Source organism: Serinus canaria, chromosome 6 (genome assembly GCF_022539315.1).
Source record: "Serinus canaria isolate serCan28SL12 chromosome 6, serCan2020, whole genome shotgun sequence".
Lineage (NCBI taxonomy): Eukaryota > Metazoa > Chordata > Aves > Passeriformes > Fringillidae > Serinus > Serinus canaria.
Genome location: NC_066320.1, coordinates 16,427,501 through 16,449,808, shown reverse-complemented (window position 1 = coordinate 16,449,808; position 22,308 = coordinate 16,427,501). Strand labels below are relative to the sequence as shown.

The window sequence follows — 22,308 nt, the reverse complement described above, 5'->3', positions numbered from 1 at the left end:
GCACAGTAAGTTCTGCTGGTGTGAGGCTTTAGTAGAGTTTTTTAAAAAAGGAGACAAAATCCTGTAATGTGTAGATGTGAGGCTATTAGTCTTTCCATAGTCTTTTTCACTTAAGAAGGGGAAGGCACAAGATACCAAAGACAAATAAGCAAACTAAACTTTTGTACATGTACATTTTTACAGTCTTTTCATCACTTGCACAAACGGGTACATGGGAAGGGGGTGTGAGATGGCACTGACAACACAGACATACTGGGACATAATAGGGACAAATTGGTTGCTTTGCATTCAGCTTCTCAGTTCAGGTTTCCACTTCAAGCACAATAAATCCCTGAGTCCAGAATGGCATCTCTCCTTCCATTTACAGAAATGGCTCTGCCAGGTCCTGAGTTCCAGCCACTAGGTCATGCCACACCAGTACTAAAGCAGGAGAGCAAGGGGAGGAACCAGGCCCACCTCTGTAAAAGGACAGATAGATCATAGTGCAGGTGGAACAACCGAGGGATACACAACTAATTATATGCACAAGTGTGGGGTATTTATTACTGTAAAATGCTCACAAAATTCATAGGCACCTAAGACTTATGATGGCATTATCCACAGCCACTGGAGAATTAATGGGCAGCCTTTTCCCTGTGCTAAAGCAGACAACGGAGGGGGGTACTCTGTCATCCAGAGGTGAGAGCAGGGAATGAATGCATAGACAGTACTCCCCTCTAATGCTAATGGACCCTAGCACTGAGATTAGATTTACACCCTCCCTCTAAATGTTCACCAGGGGAAGGCAGCTCCCCCAGGCTGCCTTCCCAATGGTGTGGTGCTGCAAGAGCTGCTCTCTGCTCACCCTGCCTTGTCCCCACTGGCCTCCACACTGGCCAGCACAGGCTGTCCTGCTCCCCACATCTGCCCTGCCTGGGTTTGCAGAGAAGGAGTGCTCATATTTCCTTCTGGGCAGTACCCTGTGGCAGTGGGGAACAGGGCAGCACTCGGTCCCCTGCACAGTCCCAGAGGAGCCCCCAGCTCACTCCTTCACGTGTACTCACCACCCCACCATGGGTGCTGGGCAGAAGCTGGTGCTGCAGCCCTCGGCACCATGGGAACACCACACTGTACTACAAAGGGCTAAACAGTTCTTTAATCTCAGCTCACCCAAGGAACAAAACCATGGAGAAATTATCCTTCTTCTTCCCTTCCAGCATCCTTGCTTTGGGATGGGAATGGGATTTTGACCTGAGGAATAATAAACCTAACAGCAGGCAATGTGCAACTACTGATCCTCAGCTTGCAGAAGGGGCAGGTGAAAGATGTTCAGGAAGAGCAAGACAAAGCATCAGAAAAGTTCTCATGGATGCATTTCTCCATCATGGCTCCATGGCTGGCCCAAGTCCCTTGAGCAGACCCCATGTGAGTCCCCAGTGCTAGCCCTGGAAGGAGCTGGGATTCAGAAGGCTCAGCCCTGGAGACCGGGAGGAGCATGGTGGTGCTCACACACCTCTCCCTAACACAGCCAGGAGCACAAGTACCACAGAAGGTGAGAGGAAGAACTTCTGCCACGGGTTTGAGCAGCCCAGCTTTGCAGCAGCCTTCCCTCCTCCCTGGCAGTGGGATGTGGGATTGCTCCTGGACAACATCACCCCACGCGCGGCGGGAGTGACCACAGGCCTGCTAAAGAACTCCCTGCAAATAATTCACACCAACTTGTTTAAAGGAGCAAATGGGTTTAATTATTAGTTACAATCTTGTCAATAATTATCACCCCATCTGTGGGTAATAAATGGCAGCTTCTCACAGACTGCATCATTAGAGTTTAAGGACACCAATGGGGTGCATTAAAATGCTGAGGAAAGCATTGATCTGGTGTAAAAATGCTCTTTACAAATTACAGGCACGGGTCAAGCCCACCGGTGAGTCCTCCCTCTTCCCATCTGATGCCAGCCTGCCCTCTCCTCTCGCTGTGCAGCCACCCAGTGCCCCCAGCCCATGGCTACTGGAGAGACAAAGAGGCCAGCAGATCACAGGGGACCCAGCCCTTGCACAGGACCCTTGGCTGTATGGAGTGAAGGTTGTGCAGTTCTGACAGGGCTGGCATAAAGCACCACAGCTCCATCCTGTCAGCTCGGGTGCTTTATTCCCACAAAGGGGCTGGTCATCTCCACAGCTTTTTTTATCCAATGGGCAAAAGAAGTAGGATGATATAGGCAATGTTTCCCAAAATGCAGCTACTTCTAGGGTGGAAAAGCATTGGTCATCACACAGCAGGACTTCTTGGAGGAGAAATGATAACTCTTTTTTTGGGGGCTTATTTTTTTTGTTTTGATTTTTTTTTCCATTCACATTGCAGGCTTGAATATAGGCCGGCAGAATGCAATTATCCAGGCTGGAATTTGGCCAAAATGCTAGGGCTAACAGTCCTACTGTTTCAAAATATGCCACAGTACCCTAAATGATCACATCTTGCAGAATTTGATTTTGCATTTCATCCAAAACAACGTTGGGAAGTTTATGAGTAAGATAAGCAAAAACTAGTCCCACTTATCTCAGTACCTGCTGAAAGCTCAGCCCAGAATAGCTCCTGAAATTGTTTTAATTTCTGTGCAAAATATTGAAAGCAGCCTATGGTTTTATTCCTTTTGCAAATTCTCTGCCACCAGTTTCCATTTTTTTTCAGTAAAAAACACATCAACTTTCATAAGGAGAAGCTTGAGTAAAACAAGCTGTTTCAATCTGAAACCAAAAAGAAAAAGGAGAAGGGGATTTCTTTCATTTACAACAGTATTCTAGATGGACCTTCTTTTTTTCCTAGATTTTGTTTTTGTGATTCAGCCTGTTAGGACAGACAGAGGATTAAGATAGCTAATGGACAGTCTTTATTGGCAAACAAAACTAACACCTAAATGTCTCTTTGCATGTACAAGTTGTAAACTCTTCATTAAAAAGAGAGCTACATTGATAGAGGCAGACTGGGCTGCAACTGAGCCACAGTGTAAATAAACCTCTGTCAGGGCCCATACAAACCCCATCCCTCCCATGCTTGCAACCCATTCCCTCAGTATTAAATAGCTCCAAATGCTCCCTGTTGTTTTGAATGCTATGCAAATATTGGCAGAAGGACACATGCTCTGTTTTAAAGATACCTCAGGTGCAGCCATACCAACCAAACTTTTTTGGAGAACAACATCAGGACTTGTGGTTTCTCTTTTTACATCACCAAAATAAATTTATCTGCAGATTGAATGGTGGTTTTAGCTGCCTCAGGCTGTGCTAGCTCTCGCTGAATTCGGCCAATCATCCCCCACAAGGGAAGAATAGAAAATGAGGAGGTAATTTTGAAAAGTCAAAATATTTCATTTTATATTTTGGAAAAGGAATCATTATAATTGATTTTATGTGCTGAAATAACTTCCCATTGTGAAGCACAACTGTTTTTCTAGAAAGGACAGTGGCTGTCTGTAAAAACACATCTCACTGAGGCTGGAAAAATTACCCTGTCCTTCTGTTTTACTGGAATATCTTGAAAAACTCCCACCTTAGTTTAACCAGTGAAAACCAACCTGTCTTAATTTTCAGTTGGACAAATGAAAGGAAATGAATGACAGAGATATTCAGAATTTCAAATGCCACAGCTGGTGGAAGCCCAAAAGGAGAATGTGGAACATCCCATCAGCTCTGCAGCATCACCAGCACGTGTGTCCTACAGTGTCTTTTGTGTCCCTGCTGTCTGCATGTCACTGCTGGAAAATCTCAAACTCTCACTTATCTCACACTTAGATGAACTGTCCCAGTGCTGCCACTGCCCAGCTCACATCTAGTTTCCATCACAACCCTCTCTGGTGCTGAGGGGAATATAAAAAAGAAAAATAAACTGGATGCCGGAAATTACAAGTTCAATTCTTAATTTATAGTCATTCGTACTCTATTCCTAAATATCATGGTACTTCCTTTGATTTTCTGAAAATGTAAGTGGATCCTAAAAAGCAGTGTGACTTTTTGGCATCCTGTACCAGAAAAAAATTATTCCCATGTTGTAATGCATAATGCTCAGTAAGGTCTGCATGAGAACTGGAGCTGGCCACTGCACAAACACAATTCCACCGGTGAAGCTTCCAGCCTCATTCATAGTACCTGCTCTTCAGTTCTGTTCCCATTTAAAACATGCCATGTCACTTAAATGACAGACTCTGTGCCACAAGCAGTTTGCAAATACACTTGTTTGAAGAAGATATGCCCTGGCTGATTTGGAAAATCCCTATGCAGTGCCTTCAAAATAATTCCAAGCTGATTAACGACAAGTTGAGCAAATAAATGGAATGAAGGGCCTGGCACAAGCTGTGGTTAGTTAGAATGTGCTGAGTTCACTCCAACTAATTTTGTACCTTCTTCCATTTCACTTTCTGTAAAATTCCCAGCAAGTCACTTCACGGTAAGGGATGTGTTGTAAACCAGAGTGTAATGAATAGAGGAGAGGAGAAAAATCACAGCAACACACTTAAAACATTCCCTGGGTAAATATTTGGACTTCAAGATTTACTGCCCGCAGCGAGGGGTCAGAAACATTACAGGTCCACTCAAAACAAAGGCAACTTGGAACTGGGAAGTGGTCAGAGTCAGTGCAACCTCACCAGTGTCAGGGAACTGTGTCTTTTATTGTAGCTGAAGATCCCAACCCTGCATTTGTGCACATACATCCATGGGTGTTCACATATTTAATGCAAACACACACAAGTGCGGGCACTCACACATTCTTAAAACGTATGTGCATATATTCCTGTATTCACAATGAACTGTTTATGAGCAAGCTATCAAGAGTTTTCACTGAAATTATTCAGTGAATGACTTCAAACAATGAATACATTGCAGGAAATGGCGATTGGCTCCAGAGCAATCCACAAGCAGAAAAGAAAGCATAAGCAGTTGAATAAATGGGTGGCTATGAATTACTCATTTAGCTGCATTATCTTCTTGTGGTCCAAATTCAGCAAATGTCTAAACACCCACTTCCCATTAAGAGCATGAATAGTCCCATTGATTCAATAGGGTTATTTTCTCTGCCTTCCATGGGGCAACTGAAATACTTAAATTTAAGCAAGTGCTTAAAGTGCTTTGCTGAATCAGGAGGTATGTCCATGCTGTATATACCTGTGTTATAGAGAAGGTCAGGTTAGCTGATCCAAGAATCCTTTATGGTCTTAAGATCTATAAATCTATGAATAAAACCAGCCTTTGCTGGAATTGCTTCTCCATAACCTTCCTGAGCACTGAAATTCATCCACACCCCAAAAATATTAATAAAACATCCTGTACTTAACTCTTTTCATATTATACTAAGTACGCCACTAAATAAACCTCTTAATATTCCGGTATATTTTGCAATGAACATTTTCCTGGTACGCTAGAGCGGTTCCTCCTTTTGTGCCATCCCGAGCACAATCCCCATGAAATACTGCAGTAAACATTTCTCTGAGTACTACAGCAAACACTACCAGCATTAGCAGATTAACCATTCCACTGAGCGCCATATTAAGCACACATTTAAATACTGAGAAAAGACGTATAGCCTCCTCTTCCCACTGCGCCTCGTTACCCTGCCCAGATCCATATTTTTCTGCTCAGAGTCGACCAGCCCTGCATGTACCTGCTCTGTTCCCTCCCCTCTCGATGCCTCTCCCTCTCTTTTTCTCCTCTTTCTGGTTTTGTTCATCCTGGACCTATTCTTCTGGCTTGGAAAATTTGTCAGGGGCCAGGAAGCAAGGGATAAAAGGGGGTCAGAGGATTTGGCACATTGTTCAACCACAAAATCAACAACAATTCTGTACTGTGCGCATGTTTCTGCCTGTCTCTCTCAGAATTTGCTGAAGTCTGTTGATGGAGAAACACAGGTTAAATGTGGGTCCCCCCTCCCCAGATCAAAAGAATGAAGTAGGAGGTCTTGACTGGTGTAATTTGGAATTATAAAGCATTGTTTGGATTTTGCAGGAAAACTTATTGTCAGCAAAATTACCGTGCTCAGAACCTTCAATGGATTCATCTTTAGCAAGTGTTTAAGAGCCGCTGACTCGTCTCTTGCTGCTGACAAACCACCTAGATTCAACCCATGGTTCTGTTCAGCTTTTCTCCTTTCCCTCCTCTCTCTCTTTTTTCCTCTCTTTTTTCCTCTTTTTTTTTTTTTTTTTTTTTTTACTAGCAATTTGATGTTTGATCATTTGAGGCAATGAGGCGGAGGGTAATTTACGTTATCAGGGAGGTATGAGGGGTGCTGGGAACCCAGACGCAAGGCCCATTCGCCTGCTAAAGCGCCATCGTAATGTAATGAGACTCCAGTCAAGTGCAGCTAGTAATGGAGAGGAACATTTCCCATTCATCTGCCTACCTGAGACTCCACCGAATACGACAATAACTTTTGCACGGGAGGAGCAGGGGGGACACGGTGAAGGGGGGCCAGAGTCCCCATGGCATGACTCCCTCTGTCTCCTAGAAAAGCACCACAGCCTCATCCTTTAGACCATTGAGGGAAGCAAATTAACACAACTCAGGAAGTCACAAAATGGGTTTTGGAAGTGCTTAACCCTTCCCATGTCCTTTCCAGTAGGCACCTGGTCAGCACAGACCCTCAGCCTATCTCTGAGACTGGGTCCCGTCCTCAGACCCTCGGTTGCTGCATCCCTCAGGGCAGAACTGGACCCTTGTGCAGAGGGAGCTTGGAGAGGATGGGCCCACCAGAGCAGGCCGTTGGGAAGGTGCCTGCACATCAACTAGCAAAAGTTGCAAAAATGAGGAAAACAATTTCCCAGAAGTGCTCCAATGCTGTTTCCCTCTAAAGGGGTTTCTAAAAGAAAGCCTTTTTCCCTGATTGCCCCTCACCAGCTCCATCACTTCACAAGTGTGACTTCCTATTAAAAAAACAGAGTTTTGAGAAACCCTTTCCCTTTGTTTTCAAGTGTGGCAAACAGGACATTGGGATTGCATTAACAATTTATTTTAATACCTAATATCAATCAAAAAGCCAAACAAAATCTCAAGCCCACACACACTCCTAGTGCCATGGAGTCCACCCCTGAGGTAATTTCCAGCTCCATGGCTTTGTCAGAGCAGCCTTCTCCTGCCATGCACTCTAGAGAAGCAGATATAACTTCACAGTGTCCTGGGAGTGGCTGTTCCCATCACAAGGATGAGCATATTCACATCACTCTGACCATCAGGGAAACCGAGGCACAGAATGGTGTTTCATGTCATACCACAATGAATAAAAACCAAGGGTTTGTGTCTTTTCCAGAGAATGACTACCCGAGGATGACAGAAGTAAATTCTGTCCTCACAGCCCCCTCCAAACTCTGCTTCTCAGTCTTGGCCCTTGCCTGTAAAACCTTCCTGGCTGCAGATTCACTTTCCAGTGTGCCTGTGTAGACAGGGCGTCCCAGCAGCCCAGTAATAGCCATAGCAGAAATACCCACCACCAGCAGTATCAATGATGCACATATTCAAGTTCTCACAGGCAACCCTACTACTCTGTACACTTTGTTTGTAAGCTGAGGGCAATTATAGCTTGAGGGAATCTCCTGGATGCAAACAGATGTCTTGGTACAAAAATCTCAACGCATGTCAAGGGGTGTAGGTAGCCTGGACAAGATACAGGGGAAGGAGAGAATAATTTCCTTCATCAGCCTGTCCTAAGCTTGCCATTTGTTGCCAGAACTCAGCCTGAGAAAGGGAGAGAGAGGAAAGGAGAGGGGGAGCTAAGGTCTCTCTCTCCTAGCCCTCACCAAATTCCTGCCACATGGACCCTTCCAATTATATGCACGTTTGAAAGGCTGCTGTCAGGATGAAAGGCGCAGAGCAGTAATGAACTGACGATTAATTTGCAGTTGGCTCACCCAGTGCGTGAGTGTCTCTCAGGCTCGCTGCATGCGGGTGCTAAATATGACGATGTCAGCAATTGTCAGCCAGAGCCAGGGTTACCCTTAATAAGAGGCTCTCTCACCGCTGCCTGAGCGCCTGTTGCCAGCTTCCGGGGGCTCCAGCCCGGCTCCCCATCCTCCTGGCGGCAAGGGGAGCTCTGTACCAGCCTGGCAGCTGCCAAACTAGCAAGAGGAAGGGAAAAGAAATGACCCTCTCCCCTGGCAAAGCAGCAGAAGCAGCTGCCAGAGCTAACTGCCTCTGCCCATGCCAACTTTGACCTGGGAGAGTTACGGCTTATGCTGGCACGAAAATAGCTCAGGATTCAATTGCACACGTGAGCACCAGCCATGTCTGGGCTGGGATCCCTTGCACCTCCAAACCTGGCAGCAAATTTCACGGCCCCTTAATCCATGGTAAAAACAAGGCTCTCACTCTCCTCATTCAAGTCAGCATCCCCATGTCAGAGTGGGCATGATGGCCAGGGAACATGATTGACACAGAGTTTCAAGACAGAGCTCTTGCAGAGGAACACCCTCTGCATTGCCCTGCAAACCTCTACTGCCAGCAGCTGGCTTTCACACGATGCATTAAGGGTTGATGCAGCCTGACAGGGTCTGGGTCAGGACCTGCTCAAACATCCCTGCCAGCCTCAGAAGGGAAGCAAGAGACACACACTTGGGAACCAATGTGTCGAGCAGTCTGTGAGAGCACAGAGGGGATCTGAAGCAGAGCTCCACAGAGTTTGCAGTCTCACCAGCCAAGATGTGCCCGGCTGTGGAGGGGACACAGTAGAGAACACGGGATTGACAGGGCTGGGAATACAACCTGCGTCTTCTGCATTGGGAGGCCTGTCACCAGGCCACAGGGGAGGGCTGCTTTGCAGAGGGAAGCACAGCACCTGCTCAGAAGACACAAAAATTCAAAGTAAAGACCAATCCCTTGACACTGCACAAAGACACCTCCTGCATGCTCTCAAGAAATCTGGGGCGTGTACAGTGGTCCTGCATATTCCATTCGCCCTTTTAAGCCTGTCCAACAAACCTAGACGCTTCATCTTCTTTCCTCAAAACAGGAATGGAACCCAGGCCTGAGCCATTAGCCTCTAGAAATGTGCTTAGCCTCAAAAAGATATTTTCTTCAAGTGTCTGAAGTCTGGTACTGCAAATTTCTGGGCACATTTGAGAACCTGGGTTCAGGAGGGTCATAAAAATTTCTGCTGTGGAGGAAGCATTGGGTATTTGGGATGCAGCAAAGCAATGCTCTTCAGCTAATATGGGACACTGTCTAGGGCATTAGAAATGTTCACACTGCAGCTTCCTTTTAGATTGGCCAAAGGCCTGTAAAATACTTTTCATGTCTCTCGTTCAGTAGATAATAATTTAGATTATTAGACCTGGCTTCATGTGATTATGTTGGGATCTGAAAGACGGGTGCACTCATCTTCCATCCTGGGCATGGACTGCTAGAGCTTCAGAAGGCTTATCAGAGTTCAAAAATCAGCTGCAAATGGCAGCTACCTGGAATTTTACACCAATCACCATATCCTTCCTGCTACAAATAGTGAGTGACATTTCTTTTGAAACATTCTGAAAAACCCTTCTGACAGTTGGCTCAGAGAGAGATTTAGTTCTAATTTTGTTTGGATGCTATTAGACAATGTTCACAGAGCTCAGACACCAAAAGAAGCATCTTTTTTCACCTTGAGCAAGAGAGTTTAACCAAAAAGGTAGCTGTGGGTCCCTGTTCCCCCTTCAGCCAGCCTCTTGATTTGCCAAAAAAAAAAAAAAAACATTCTACAGAACCAAAACCAGGTTCTGGCTAGCTTTGTGTGTCTTTGAAACTGCTTGTGACTAGAAGTCTGATATTCATCCTGTTCTGGCACACATATGACTTTATTTTATCACTGCAGTCTTCAAGTGCCCACACAACTTACCAGTCAGTTTCCCTGCATGAAATCACATGCCCTTTCTGGAGAAAAATACAGAATGAAGAGAGGCAAAAAGATGTTCAGAGATGGAATCTACTCATAAGTGTTCAACATGGTCTGAGGCCCATGTCAGCAGAATGGATGTACTGCTCCTGTCACAGGCCCCAGAGTACCCTGGTAGTGTTTGATTCCAAGTCCTGTCATACCAGGTTGAGGTGGGGACAGTGGTGATGGGCCTGTATCTCCAGCAGCTCGGCATGTATAGCACAGAGTCTTTCATTTATGGCTGCAGCTCTTCATGTAACTTACAGGTCTTGCCGTAGTCACAAATGTGACTAAAAACACAAATGTGTTTTTACAGAGGAATCTCTGCCATCAGAGCTGGCGCTTCAGGCACTGCTCCTACCATGGTTCTTACCCCCTCCCAGTGCTGTCCCAGCAGATGTACAGGGTGTCCTGCCAGCTGGACACAGCCCACATCCAGCTCACACACTATTTTAAAAAACTTGCCTCAAGGAGACCTCCCTGCAGAGATGCTGTCCAGGCTGCTTTTCCTGCCCAACAAGTTGCCTGGGCCTGGGAGAGACAGAGACACTTTTTAGCTTCCCCTGCTCCTTCCACCCTGCCTGGCTCCCACTGGGAACTGGCTCAGTGGCCACGCTGTGATACAGTGCAGAGCAGGAGGCAGCAGAGTCATGGCACCAATGCCACTTGGCAGGGTGTCCTGGTGACACTCTGTCCCTGTGACAGCCCAGTGCAACCCTCTGAGGGTCGAGGGCTCCTCTGCAAAGGAGACCTGAGCCCTTTAAGGAGGAGAGAGGAGCAGAAATCAATTGTCTGCTCGCCTTCCTCCCCAGGCCCCCCTCTCCCCCTCCTCCGTCACCACCACCACCACACATGCACCCTATTCACCCTGCTGGAAGGTGACATTTGCTATTAACCTTATATTGGGCCATTTTGTAAATCAATGTCACTTACATTTAATAACAAGTGTAATCAAAGGAATTATGCAAATTTAATTTGATGCTTCTTGAATTATGCAAATCTGCACCACATATAATGGCTTCTGACATGTGCCCAGTTGGAGAACGTTCCATTACCTCCTCTCTTATTACCCCTATTATTATTTTTATTTTTTTATCTCGTGGGGGGGGAGGGGAGAAGGGAGGGAGCAGCATTTAGGCTTAGAGGCAGGGGGGACAAGTGAGTGCAGGGAGAAGAGAAGGGAAAGAAGAGGGGTGATGGAGAAAAGTGCTCCTTTGCCTGCATTTTGAGTAGAAAAGCCTCCTGAAGGCATTTCTGTTATTGTTATTGCAGAGCAAGGAGAGTGGTATGGGGGGGGGAGTGGAATGGGGATGGGTGGAATCATTTCCCATGAATGGCTTTGCAGGCAATAATACTATAAGCCTCTGAGTCTAAATTACTGCCCTTCCAGTCCTGTCTTCAGCACTATATTAGTCTCCTTGGCCTCTTCTTCCTGAATCACAGGCAAGCTGGGGGAGGGTGAGGAAAGCGGGGAGCAGGACCCACAGTGTGGAAAATGCAGAACAAATGGGTGAAAAGGTGTTTCAGGTTTTTTGTTCCGCGGCCATCCCAGGTGCCCCCACATTCTTATTCCTTCTGTCAGGGCCCCAGAGAAATAATTCTTCTTTTCCACTTTGCTTTCCCACCAGTTGTTTCCTTGCACGTGACCCCAAGGTCAGGAAAAACAGCCACAACATGCATGTGACTCAGTTTGTTATCACTTCACAGTAACCTGGGGTATCTTCAGCCAGTGACATCTCAAGTTTCTCCTTTTGCAAGGACTTCAGTGTCTGTAGCACCTGAAGTCAGCTTGGACCAGCCTCTGTTTCTTCTGCTTGTCAGAGATGGCAAGAGTATTTGGTGATCACAGGATGGACTTGAAAGACAGTGCCATGGTGGTAGTCCAACACAGGATGCTGGACAACATTTTCCTCTGCTGCTTCTCACAGAACTGATGAGTGACTCTTGCCACGATGATTTGTGCAGTGTGACCTTGGGTAAGACCACTCCCATCTCTGTGTCTTGGTGTCCTCACTCTCACGCAAAGATTAATCAATCTGCATTTTGGAAGGAGGAGAAGAAGGAGAAGAAAATACATTTGTAAAAGTCTGTGCACTCCTCTAATGTGAATTGATACACTCAATGAGGGCACAGTACCAGTATGGCACCATGATATCTATAAAGCAGAGTCACTAATATCCAAAGTCTCCTTAGACTTTGAGAATTGAAAGGTACAGAGTATTTCTACATTTTCCAGTTTATACTTGCAATGTGTCTTTCCAAAACTCTTCCAGAAACACTGCCATTTTTTTCTTCTTTTCTCTAAATATTTCTTCTATTATTAAAAGTCCTACAGGCCCTGCAGTTTTTTCTCAAATTGAAGATAATTTCCAGAAACATACTCTGCATTTATATTTTAAACACAATAAATTGGAAAAGATGTCCTGATTAATTTTTTTCATACCTACCTGTACTTCAAATTCCTTTAAAAGCTAATTAAAAGGTTTTTGTTTCCTTAACTGGAAGGATTTTTCATCTGCTATCCAAATTATACTCTCATAGAAATATAGGTGAGAGAAAACTCTCCCTGCTCTGCCCAAACTGAACATCATTTGAAGTTCACTGTGGAAAATGTAATGTTTTGGCCAGTTCTTAATAGTATGGTTTCCACCAATGATGGGGTGAAATGGATGTGCTCACCCTGCTTCAAGGCTAACACCTGCTGGCCTTAGAAAATAAGTGTATAACACCCAGGGGATGCTGCTGACATTGCTTTTCAAGCTCTGATGGTATTTGACAGCATGACCAGCAGCTCTCCAGTACCATCAGCACTCTGCCACTGCTAATTCTCTGTAGAGTCCATATGGGAAACAAGGGTTCTACAAATGGGATCTCAACAGTTGCAGCTGTGGGTAGAAATCCTGCTGGGAGGTCTCAGTCCAGCATCTTCTCTGACCCCTGTTCAGGGAGCCCAGCCCTGGCCTCCCCAGCCCCCAGGGATGTGCTCTCTGAAGGGAGGCTGTCAGCAAGAATGTCAATAATGGTGCCTGACACTTGCTCACCTCTTCCTGAGGTTGTTGATTCACTGCCCAGAGACAGTCTCTGTCACTAGAGCCTGAAGAAAGGAACAAAGCTCATTTCAGAGTCAGACACATCTGAAGTCCTCCTCAGCCCAACATTTCTTGACTGCACAGAGGACGTTTGCTTTGCCTTGCCTTGCCCTCCCAGCAGATGACCTCCATGGCTCTCGTGGACATGGGGATGGTCAGGACCATTTCCTGGTTCCAAGTGCTGCACAAGCTGATCAGCAAGAGGGGGCCCATGGGGAAGGACTGATACGGGTGCCCACCCCACATAGTCCTCGGCCTCAAAGGTCCTTCAGGGGAAGCAGGCTAATGAGTGGATGGAGCTTAACTTGTCCCCAGTGATAAACCTGCTGAGGTCAACAGAGGTACCAAACAGCCCAAAGGCTCCTATCCCTGAATTCCAGAGGTGTGTGCCAGGTGGAAGTGCCTCTTCTACAGAGAGAGCTCAGCACACAGAATGCTGTTTCATAGCTGGTGTTTCTGGGCTTATCTCTCCATAAAGATTCTCAGGAGGATGTCTCTGAATGACTCCAAGCATGGATATTCCAGCATAAAAGAGTCTGTGTTGGAGTTTGTTTGGAATAGTTGTCAGGAACAGCCAGAAAATGTCCTGTACTCTACACTACAGCCAGCAGCATCAGTCACAGGGCTAAGGCAGAAGCTGTAATGTGGGCTCAGTGCTCTCTGTGTTCCTCAGCTCCAGCTGGAGGATGCCAGGTACAACAGAGATACCAGAGTGACAGTGAACATCTTTTCCTTAGGGAACCTGTTCCATGGAGCTTAGGTCCTGATGCTGTAGGTTGACTCAGAAATAGGCAATGCAAAGTTCCTAAGCCTCAGCTAAAAGACCTTTGTGCTGTTGCTGGGACAGGGCACTTGCCTCCCTCAAGCCCTGAAGGGAGCGTGCTGGGCTTCCCCAGGGTAAACAAATAGAGTGGGGAAGTCATAATTGACACGAGGGCTCTAAAAGGGCCAGCTCCCAGCAGGAGGCCATGCTGCTTGAAGTTTCCTTGCTCTCCCCTTCCCTGGAAATCACAGGTCATTGCTTGCAGCCACCTCTTTCCCAATAAAACTGTAACCAGTGAAGAGCCATAAAAACACTGAAGCACAGAAAGGCTGGGAATCTGATCTGGTGAGAAAGAACACACTGACAAAATGAGCATGAAACATCGTGGGAAGCAGTTTGGAGGGATCAGGCTGGGACAGCGCAAAATAAGAGCTCCTGAAGGAAGATGGTGCTGGCTTCAGAGACAGGGGTGAAGAAAGTGGTGACACCCTGCTGTGACAACTACCAGCAATGTGGAGGGAGTTTCCCAGAAAGATCTTTTTCCATAAAATAAATTTTTAAGTGAGAGCTGCAGAAATGAAATTACGGACAGTCCTACTTCTGACCAGAGTCCCAGCTGCCACACTACTGCCTATGCTTGGCCAGGGCACACAGGAGTAAACAGGTGTCCTACCTGCTCCATGCCTCTGTTTCACCACCTGTAGGGAGAAGACAGGACAGGCACTCACCCCACAGGCTGGGACAGACCCCATCAGCAGTGGTTCTTCTGCAGTGTGACTCCGTTGGCATCAGGGAAAAACCTCTTCCTTAGCAAAGAAGAAAAATATACTGTTGGTGATGCAAAGAGGGATGCAATTTCAGCCTTTGCCCTTGAAATGACAGGGGACTGGAAGTTTCACTGGGAAGGCACTCGAGTTTCTCCTTCAGTTTTGGGCAGATGAAAGGAAGATAGCAGTTTCATATACAGGTAAAAGTCACATAAGAAACTAAACATGCAGATCGGCTGAATTTTTACATAGAAGTAATTATGTATTTTGTTATTATGTTTTTAGAGGTTTTTAGGCTCTGTTTTTTATAATTTAATTATTGAAAAGAGTTCCAGGAGTTAAATATTTGGAAAAAAACTATTTTGAGGACAGGTGTTGCCTTCCTATAAGCATGACTGAGATTAGCATGGACAGAGTCTGACAATGCCCCTTTAAGCTGGCAGGCATCTGATGAAATGCAGAAACAGAAAACTAGGGACCAGGGGGAGCTAGTGTCTTCTGGAGCTCCTTCTTCCCAGCACCCTGAAAGTTTTGTGACCAGATCCTGCTGGCATGAAATCCCACAGACTGTTTTCCACAGTGAGCTGGGAAAACCCCTGACACGTGTGAATAACAGCAAGAATCCCTATCATCTGTAGAATACAGAAAAACAGTGAGGCCCACTGAGTTCTGTGGAGAATTCTGTCTGCATCCACTTGCCGTAAGGTCCACCTACCACAGGCCTCTGGCAAAAGTCAGCATCCCCCTCCTCTGGCTTCCTCTTCCAGCCCTTGTTTGAGCAGTGGCCCCACATCTTTGTTATCTGCATCTGGCCCAGGGATGCTGAAGAGTTTTAGAGCATCACTCTATCCCCAGCAATGTCACAGAGTCACCTGAGTTCTGCTTTTAGCTTGGCCAGAGCCAAGTCACACCAGTGTGATCCTGCCAGCATCAGTGGGGCCTCACAGAGGGTGAGTCCTGCTTGCTCAGCCTCTCTCCAGCACCTGATTCTGCATGCAAAGAACATGAAGATATTTTTTTCTTCATCTCCCCGTTTCATTCCTGTCCATTTTTCATTCCTCCCATTCCTTATTCCTGAACACATGGGTGCAGCTCTGCTTGTAGAAATCCCATGGAGTTATTCCTGCCACATCCCAGGGCAGTTCAGTAGAGATGGGGATCCTCCAATTTCTCACCTTACACCCTTTCCAAGAACCTATCTCATGGCACTGCAGGAAGAGGGATTATTTGATCTTTATTAATTTATTGAAGGGAAGGAAGAGGGTGGAAATTGTAATGAAAGGGACAACCAGCAAGATGGCAAGGAAGGGAGGTTAAAAATGAAATCATCATCTAATTGGCCTGCAGTGAATTATTCACATGTATAATCTTTTAAAAAAAAAATTCAGCACAAGGCAATGCAAGTAAATGCTGTTCATGTTTAAAAGTCATTTCCATAAGTAAGTGCAATTTCTCTACTGTTTGCCCCTGTTTAATGAAGTGAAATCTTGTTTGCATTCCTCCCAATTTCCCAACGAAAGGCGCCCAAGCGTTTGCACCAAAATTACTTGGCCCAAATTAAAACCCTCCAACACTTCAAAAAAAAAAAAAAAGAGGAAAGGGGGGAAAAATCAGACTTATTTTTAAAATGCCTTAAGTGCATCCCAGCATCCTAATTTATTTTTAGACACTGGTTATTAAGAGTAGTAGTAAGTTTCCCCTTCTTTCTCGCTCTCTCTCTTATTTAAATGAACTTAATGGCAATAGATGCAAATGTCTGGAAGAGGAAAATAGTTAACATTTATTTATTCTTACTGTTGTCTCTTCCCTGGCTGGTGTCATTAGAACAGTTCGTTGCATCCCATTCGCTCCCATTAGCTCTGCTATCAGAGCCACCCAGCACGACTCCAGCACGGCTCGAAGTGTTTTCTGCGGCCCACATAGGGACTACATCATCATCTCCGAGGCACTGGCTTAATGACAAGAAAAAAAATCGGAATATATTGCACAGCGTTCTGGGGAAACAACAACAAAAACCGCTGCTGCCATCGTTGCCACCCAATGCCACGTCCCCTTGACCCAGGGCGTGTGTCCTGCTTCAGCCAGGCAGGGGACAGACAGACGGACTGGCTGTGGTGCCAGGGCAGGCATCCCTTCGCAATTCATTGATCCGGGCAATGTGCAGAGAAATTCGCCAACAGGGACCCGGAGCGCTTGGAAATGCGCTCGGGAGGACCCAGCAAGACTGGAATGGGTTCAAACAGCTGCTCGTCGCCAGCAGAATCATCACCCCCCAGAGCAAGGCTGCCAGCCAGCTGACTCCTGGCTCCCTGGTGTGGGCAGGAGCTGCCAGCCAAGGCTGGTGGTGGGACGGAGGGTTTGCAGTCCCTTGCTGGATGAACCCTGCATTCCTCCAGTGCCCCTGCTGCTCCCTTTAGGAGCATTTCCTAAAGCAAACCAGACCGGCTCACATGTGTGAGGAACCACGTATCTCAGGGTCGCGTGGCTGGAGCTGGCAGCCGAGGCTGCCGCAGGTGCCCGTCACCCCGCACATGTTGTCCCAGTCATTGGCCACCGCTGCAGAAACAAGGGACTTTGCCCTAATCCTCCCCTGGGGAGCAGGGCTGAAGGCCAGCACTGGCAGCCCAGAGAGGTAGGTGCCCCAGTGCCAGGGAGAAATGGTCAAAATCCACCCTCCCCCAAGCACTGGTGTCCTTTCTGACCTTCTGAATGTGGAGGTGGGCCTGGCCCACCCTAGAGGGACAAAATCCCTTTGCAAGCAAGAGGAACACAACAGGTCTGTCACGCAGAGCACCAGAAGGAGGTCTTATGAGCCCTTCACCCCTCAGGCAACACACAGGTGTGGGTGGTGGCAAGTATCAGAGGGAGACCAGGGCCGGTTGACAGCTTTGGCTGACAAAGCAGCATTTGGGAGGAGGAAGGACATCAGCATCTGCAGCGCTGACACTGGAAAAGAGGCGCGGCTGTTGCAGGCAGGGATGGAGCCCTGCAAAGGGCCCTCCCCCTCCGGAAAGTTGACATTGTCTCCCGTGATAACTTTTCTGCTGAGGTAGGAGACACTTTACTGCAGAGTTGCACACAGCAAGTAGCTGCCCTCCCCCTCCGCCCCTTCCCATCCTCTCCCCCTCTCTCCCTCTCCAGCATCATTTACATCCTTAATTAGCTGTAATTCTGCAGTGCTCATTAGGGAAGGACTGGAAAATATCAAGGAGCCCACAAGCAGGGGGCTTCAGGGGAGAGAGAGGAAGAGGGGGGTGCATCAGCCTGAGAGGGATACCCAAGGCTGGATTGTGGAGTCAGAAGCCAGGAGCTACTTGCTTAATTCAAGATGGTCATGCTGGTGTAGTTTGGGAACACTGATCCAGTGATGGGGTTAGAGAGGCCTCACTGTCCCGCCTAGAAAGGCAGAAGACCTATCCAGAGAATAACAGCATCTTACCAAGAGGATGCGCTCTTACCTCCTTGCTGGCAGGTGGTACCTCTCTGCTGGGTTATTCAGTGTCCCACACTTCTAAAGCCAACAGACAGGTGCAGGGAGAGGGCAATATTCCACTCCAATGCAGACCGCTAAACAAACCTGTCCTTTCCTGCAGCCTCATCAGGAATTATCCAGCAAGGTGATTTTTCCAGGAAAATTGCAGCTGACAGAACTAAAGAACTTCGGCCAGGTGTGTGGCTGCACTGCAAACTTTGAATTAGAGGAAGAAAGGCACAAAAATTATCCAGAAGAAAATTTGAATGAGTTCTTAACTGTTTTGTAAAGGAGCACTCGCTAGATGTAAAACAAGGAGGGGGCAAGTAGTTTGAATTTGACTTCAATGACCAAAAATCATTTAAAAAACCCAAACCAAATCAAACCAAACAAAAAAAACCCCACATAAACAAAAACAATAACAAAAAAACCACACCCAAAACAACCCCAAAAAAACCAAACACACCAAGAAACAAGGGATCACAACTATAGCCAAACTTTGCATTCCAGGTTATTGAACAAAATATTTCCTTCAACCCCAAATAGGAAAACATTGCGAAGTTTTACTATTGCTTCAGATATTTGATATAATTACTTTGGGGAACAGCAGCAGACCCAGGCAGTTCTAATCTGGAATTCCTTTTGTTCAGGAGTATATTCACAGAGTCAAGTCCTCCCTCTTCAGTCTCAAGAGACCTTCCCAAGATCATTAGGGAGGTACTATTGTCTCCTTTAGCTGGAGAACAGATAAAGTAAGTGAATGAGGCAAGGACATAAAGGAAATCTGTGGCAGAGCTAGGCAGTGACCCCAGATTTCCTGCTAGTTCTCTCTGAACCACTAGTTACAAGGCATCCTTCTTTGTGGTCCAGCATCTGTATGACCACTTGCACTTGCAATTGTGGGCACACACCTCACTGGCTTTTAATTCACTGCCAAGCTGTATTTTTGCTCAGGTTAGATCACAGAATACTTTGGCTGGGAGGGACCTTAAATATCCTCCAGTTCCAATCCCCCTGCCATGGGCAGAGATACCTTTCACTAGTCCAGGTTGCTCAAGGCCCCATCCACCCTGGCCTTGAACACTCCCAGGGATGAGCCATCCACAACCTCTCTGGGCAACCTGTGCCAGTGTCTCACCATCCTCACAGTAAAAATTTTTTCCTTCCATATAATCCAAACCTGACCTCTTTTGGTATGGAGCTGTACCCCGTTGTCCTACCACTACATACTCTTGTAAAAACTAAAATCTGTCTCCAGCTTACCTGTAGGTGCCTTTAGGATCTGGAAGGTTCTATAAAGATATGCATGTAAAAGTCCATCTGGGAGCAAGAGAAGTTGATGAGGATGGTCTATGGAAGTTCATTCTCCTACTTTTCACTTGCTAGCAAAAACGTGAACCTAGAGGTTGAGCTATGCTGGTGTGTCCCACCAAAGGCAAAATGACCACCAGCACATGTGGTATTATTTAAATATGTGGGCATGTGCACAAATGGACATTTGCACTTTGAAGTACCCTCCTCTTCAATGAAAATCTTCAAATTACTGTTAGTGTTTAGATGAAACTTACCACAACAACTAATCAGAATAAGTTAACATGCCAGAACAAGTGAAGAGAAAACCTAGGTGAAGTACAACTTTATGGAAATGCCTAGGACCTTTGCAAACAGCATTTCAGTGATTCATACTGTTTGTTCTGAGGAAGATAAGGAAAATAAAATGCTAGATATGCATGCCTTTTTGAGATATTCTGCTGGAATAAGGAAAGAAGCCTGTCTTTTTCCTGGCTTTAGAAGACAGTTGGCTTAAACTTCTGTGAGGTCTTGCTGAGCCCACATGACATGGGCAACTAGTAGGATTCAGCAAAGGGTAAACTCCTGCTCCCAGACATCCACAGAGGAGTGTGGAACTGGAAAGAGCCGCTTGTATTTCTTGCATAGCTCACGGCTGCGAGGGGCAGCTCCCGGGCGATTGCTCACGCTTGCATGAAGCCGCCCGCACTCTCCTGCTCACGGCAGCCAGTGATTTCCTTCAAAATGGCTCAGAAGTGTCTCTTGTAAATTGCCCGTTAGTGAGTACTTTGATACCTAGAGTACCAATGAATGGTGTCATTCCCACCTACTTACCATCATTACATTTTCCTCGTCTGTACTTCATCCTTCCAGTAGAAAGCCTCCAGGAGCAGCAGGTATCTGCCTTCTGCCTTGCAGGAGCAGTCAGAAAACCTGAGTTCAGTGTCTGGGATGAAGGGATGCTAAGCAAATGTCTAGAGAACCAGAAAAAGTATGAATTAGATAGGATATTCAGATATGAGCTGCCTTTCCCACAGTTTGGTGTCAGGGTTGGCTGTACATAGAATGAACCCAAACCATAAAGTTTTGTTTCACATCACTGTCAGAATTGGAAGCAAATCTGCACCAGGGATGGATTGCTCTGTATGAGTAAATGGAAACGAGAAAAGAGGAACATACTGACAGGCACAGAGGCATGGTATGTGTGGGCACATGGGAGTTAAATTACATAACTGTATGCGTATTTGCATTTTCATATGTGTTGGGGTGTGCCTGACTCTGCACGTAACTGTGGGCACGTGCCAGGAGGGGAAGGGCTACTCCCCAGGCTGCACACCAGATAATTGTGGGTAAGAGTTTCTGGATGGCTACTGAATAGCTTGAGGCATCAGCTGTAAGGGCTTATTTCCAGTGCAGAGTATTTTCCCCCACTAAGGAAACCATTTCTGCAAACCTCTTTCAGGTGCCACACAGCAAATGTAATACCAAGGAAACATTGGGGAAGATTTCTGGTCACTCAGACTGCGGTAACTTGAGGAGAAGCCTAGCCCGTGAAAAGAAACCGCTCGTGTAATTTGCAGAGATATTTGGCTGACTGAACAGCCTTGCACTTGCAAGTATTCTTTCGGTTTGCAGCAGCATTTTCTCCCTGATTCTTTCACAGAATCTTGGAAAAGACACAGATTTGTTCCACTCTAGCTTTCCTGGCATTATTGCATCTGGTGACTCCTGCCAGGAGAAGCTGAGAGGGGAAGAGCTCTGAACTGGCCCACCCTGCATCCCTGCACTGCTGCACACCAGGCTGCCTGCAGGGCTGTCACAGTCAGGGTTCTTCCAGCTTTCAGCGACCCAGCTCTCCCCTCTACACCCCTGCCTCAGTTCTACAGCCAATTCAAAGTTTGTCCTGCCCTTCACCCTCCTGACAGGACTTGGCTTGCTCTCTTTGGCCCAGATCCAGACAGAGTATTTGAGCATCTCCTCCTGAAACGGGTCCTCTCTCTCATCAGTCAAAGCCAAGCTTAACAGTGCCTCCTGCTGAACCTGCTGGCGTGGCCAGCACCTCACTCCGTGGCATCCTGGGCTTTCCCACAGGAACTCAGACAGTGAGAGGGAGGGAGATTTATAGCAATGAAAAGCAGCAGATGAAAAGTAAACTCACACTACATAAATTCTTAAATGATTTTTATAAGGACACTGCATTGTAACAACTTGCCAAGAACAACACCGAAATTCTTTCAAGGTTTCCCATTTGTTTGTAAAGTGAATATTAAAAGTGCAGGCAGCAGTCTCCTGGTGTTCCCCTGGGAACTGTTAGTGTCCGTAGTAACGAGGTCATTCCTTTTTTATTAGGAGAAGGTTTTCTGTAAAGTTAAATGTGCTGACAGCCTCTTGCCTTTGATGTTGGGTTTCACCTCAGTCCCTCCTGCAGATATTGCTGCTCCTCCCTCGCAAAGACACATCCCTGACAAACAGTCTCCCCTCTGTCTTCCCTACTTGTTTGTTTAGATGCATGATAGGCAGCTCTGTTAAAGGGCAGCACATGAAGGCGGCTGGTGTTTCAGTGGACAGGAGATGTGAGAGATTTGGATGCTGTAATTAAGTCAGTCTTCATTCCCCCAAACTGCCAGCACTCAGTACCCTTCATTTTACTGACCAGACAGATAATTACACTGACAGCAGTCACAAACCCCCAGTTACAGTCACACTAAAATTGCCATGGTGCCACATCGAGAACAACGCGGGACCCGCAGAACCCTTGCCACAAAGCCCAGCCTGCAAGGGGAGGCAGGGAGGAGCACCCCAGCACCACGCCTGCTCCCCCAGGACTCTCCTTGCTCTCTAGCTACAGGCTTCTCCCCTGACAGAGGGGAAGGACCACCCACAGGAGGACACTCACAAGAATCTGCTGCTGCCATGTCTTAGTTATCACAGCTCCTGCTCAAGCACCTTCCCTGTCTGGTGACTTGGACATTCCTGTGGAGTGGCCTCCAAGCAACCATCCACTGTGTCTACCTGACCACAGCCAGCAAGAATGCTAAATATTGATAAGCCATGGTTGCTCC

The 22,308-nt window shown here is 46.6% G+C and overlaps 1 long non-coding RNA gene across 1 annotated transcript; it reads right to left on the bottom strand.

Annotated features, from left to right (window-relative positions):
- Positions 1–11,015: 11,015 nt before the first annotated feature.
- LOC108961670 (uncharacterized) lies at positions 11,016–16,426 on the bottom strand. The gene is made up of 3 exons (XR_001990018.3): positions 16,279–16,426; positions 14,446–14,523; positions 11,016–11,901 (listed from the first exon to the last, which is right to left on the bottom strand). It is a non-coding gene; the product is annotated as an uncharacterized LOC108961670 (long non-coding RNA).
- Positions 16,427–22,308: the final 5,882 nt, after the last annotated feature.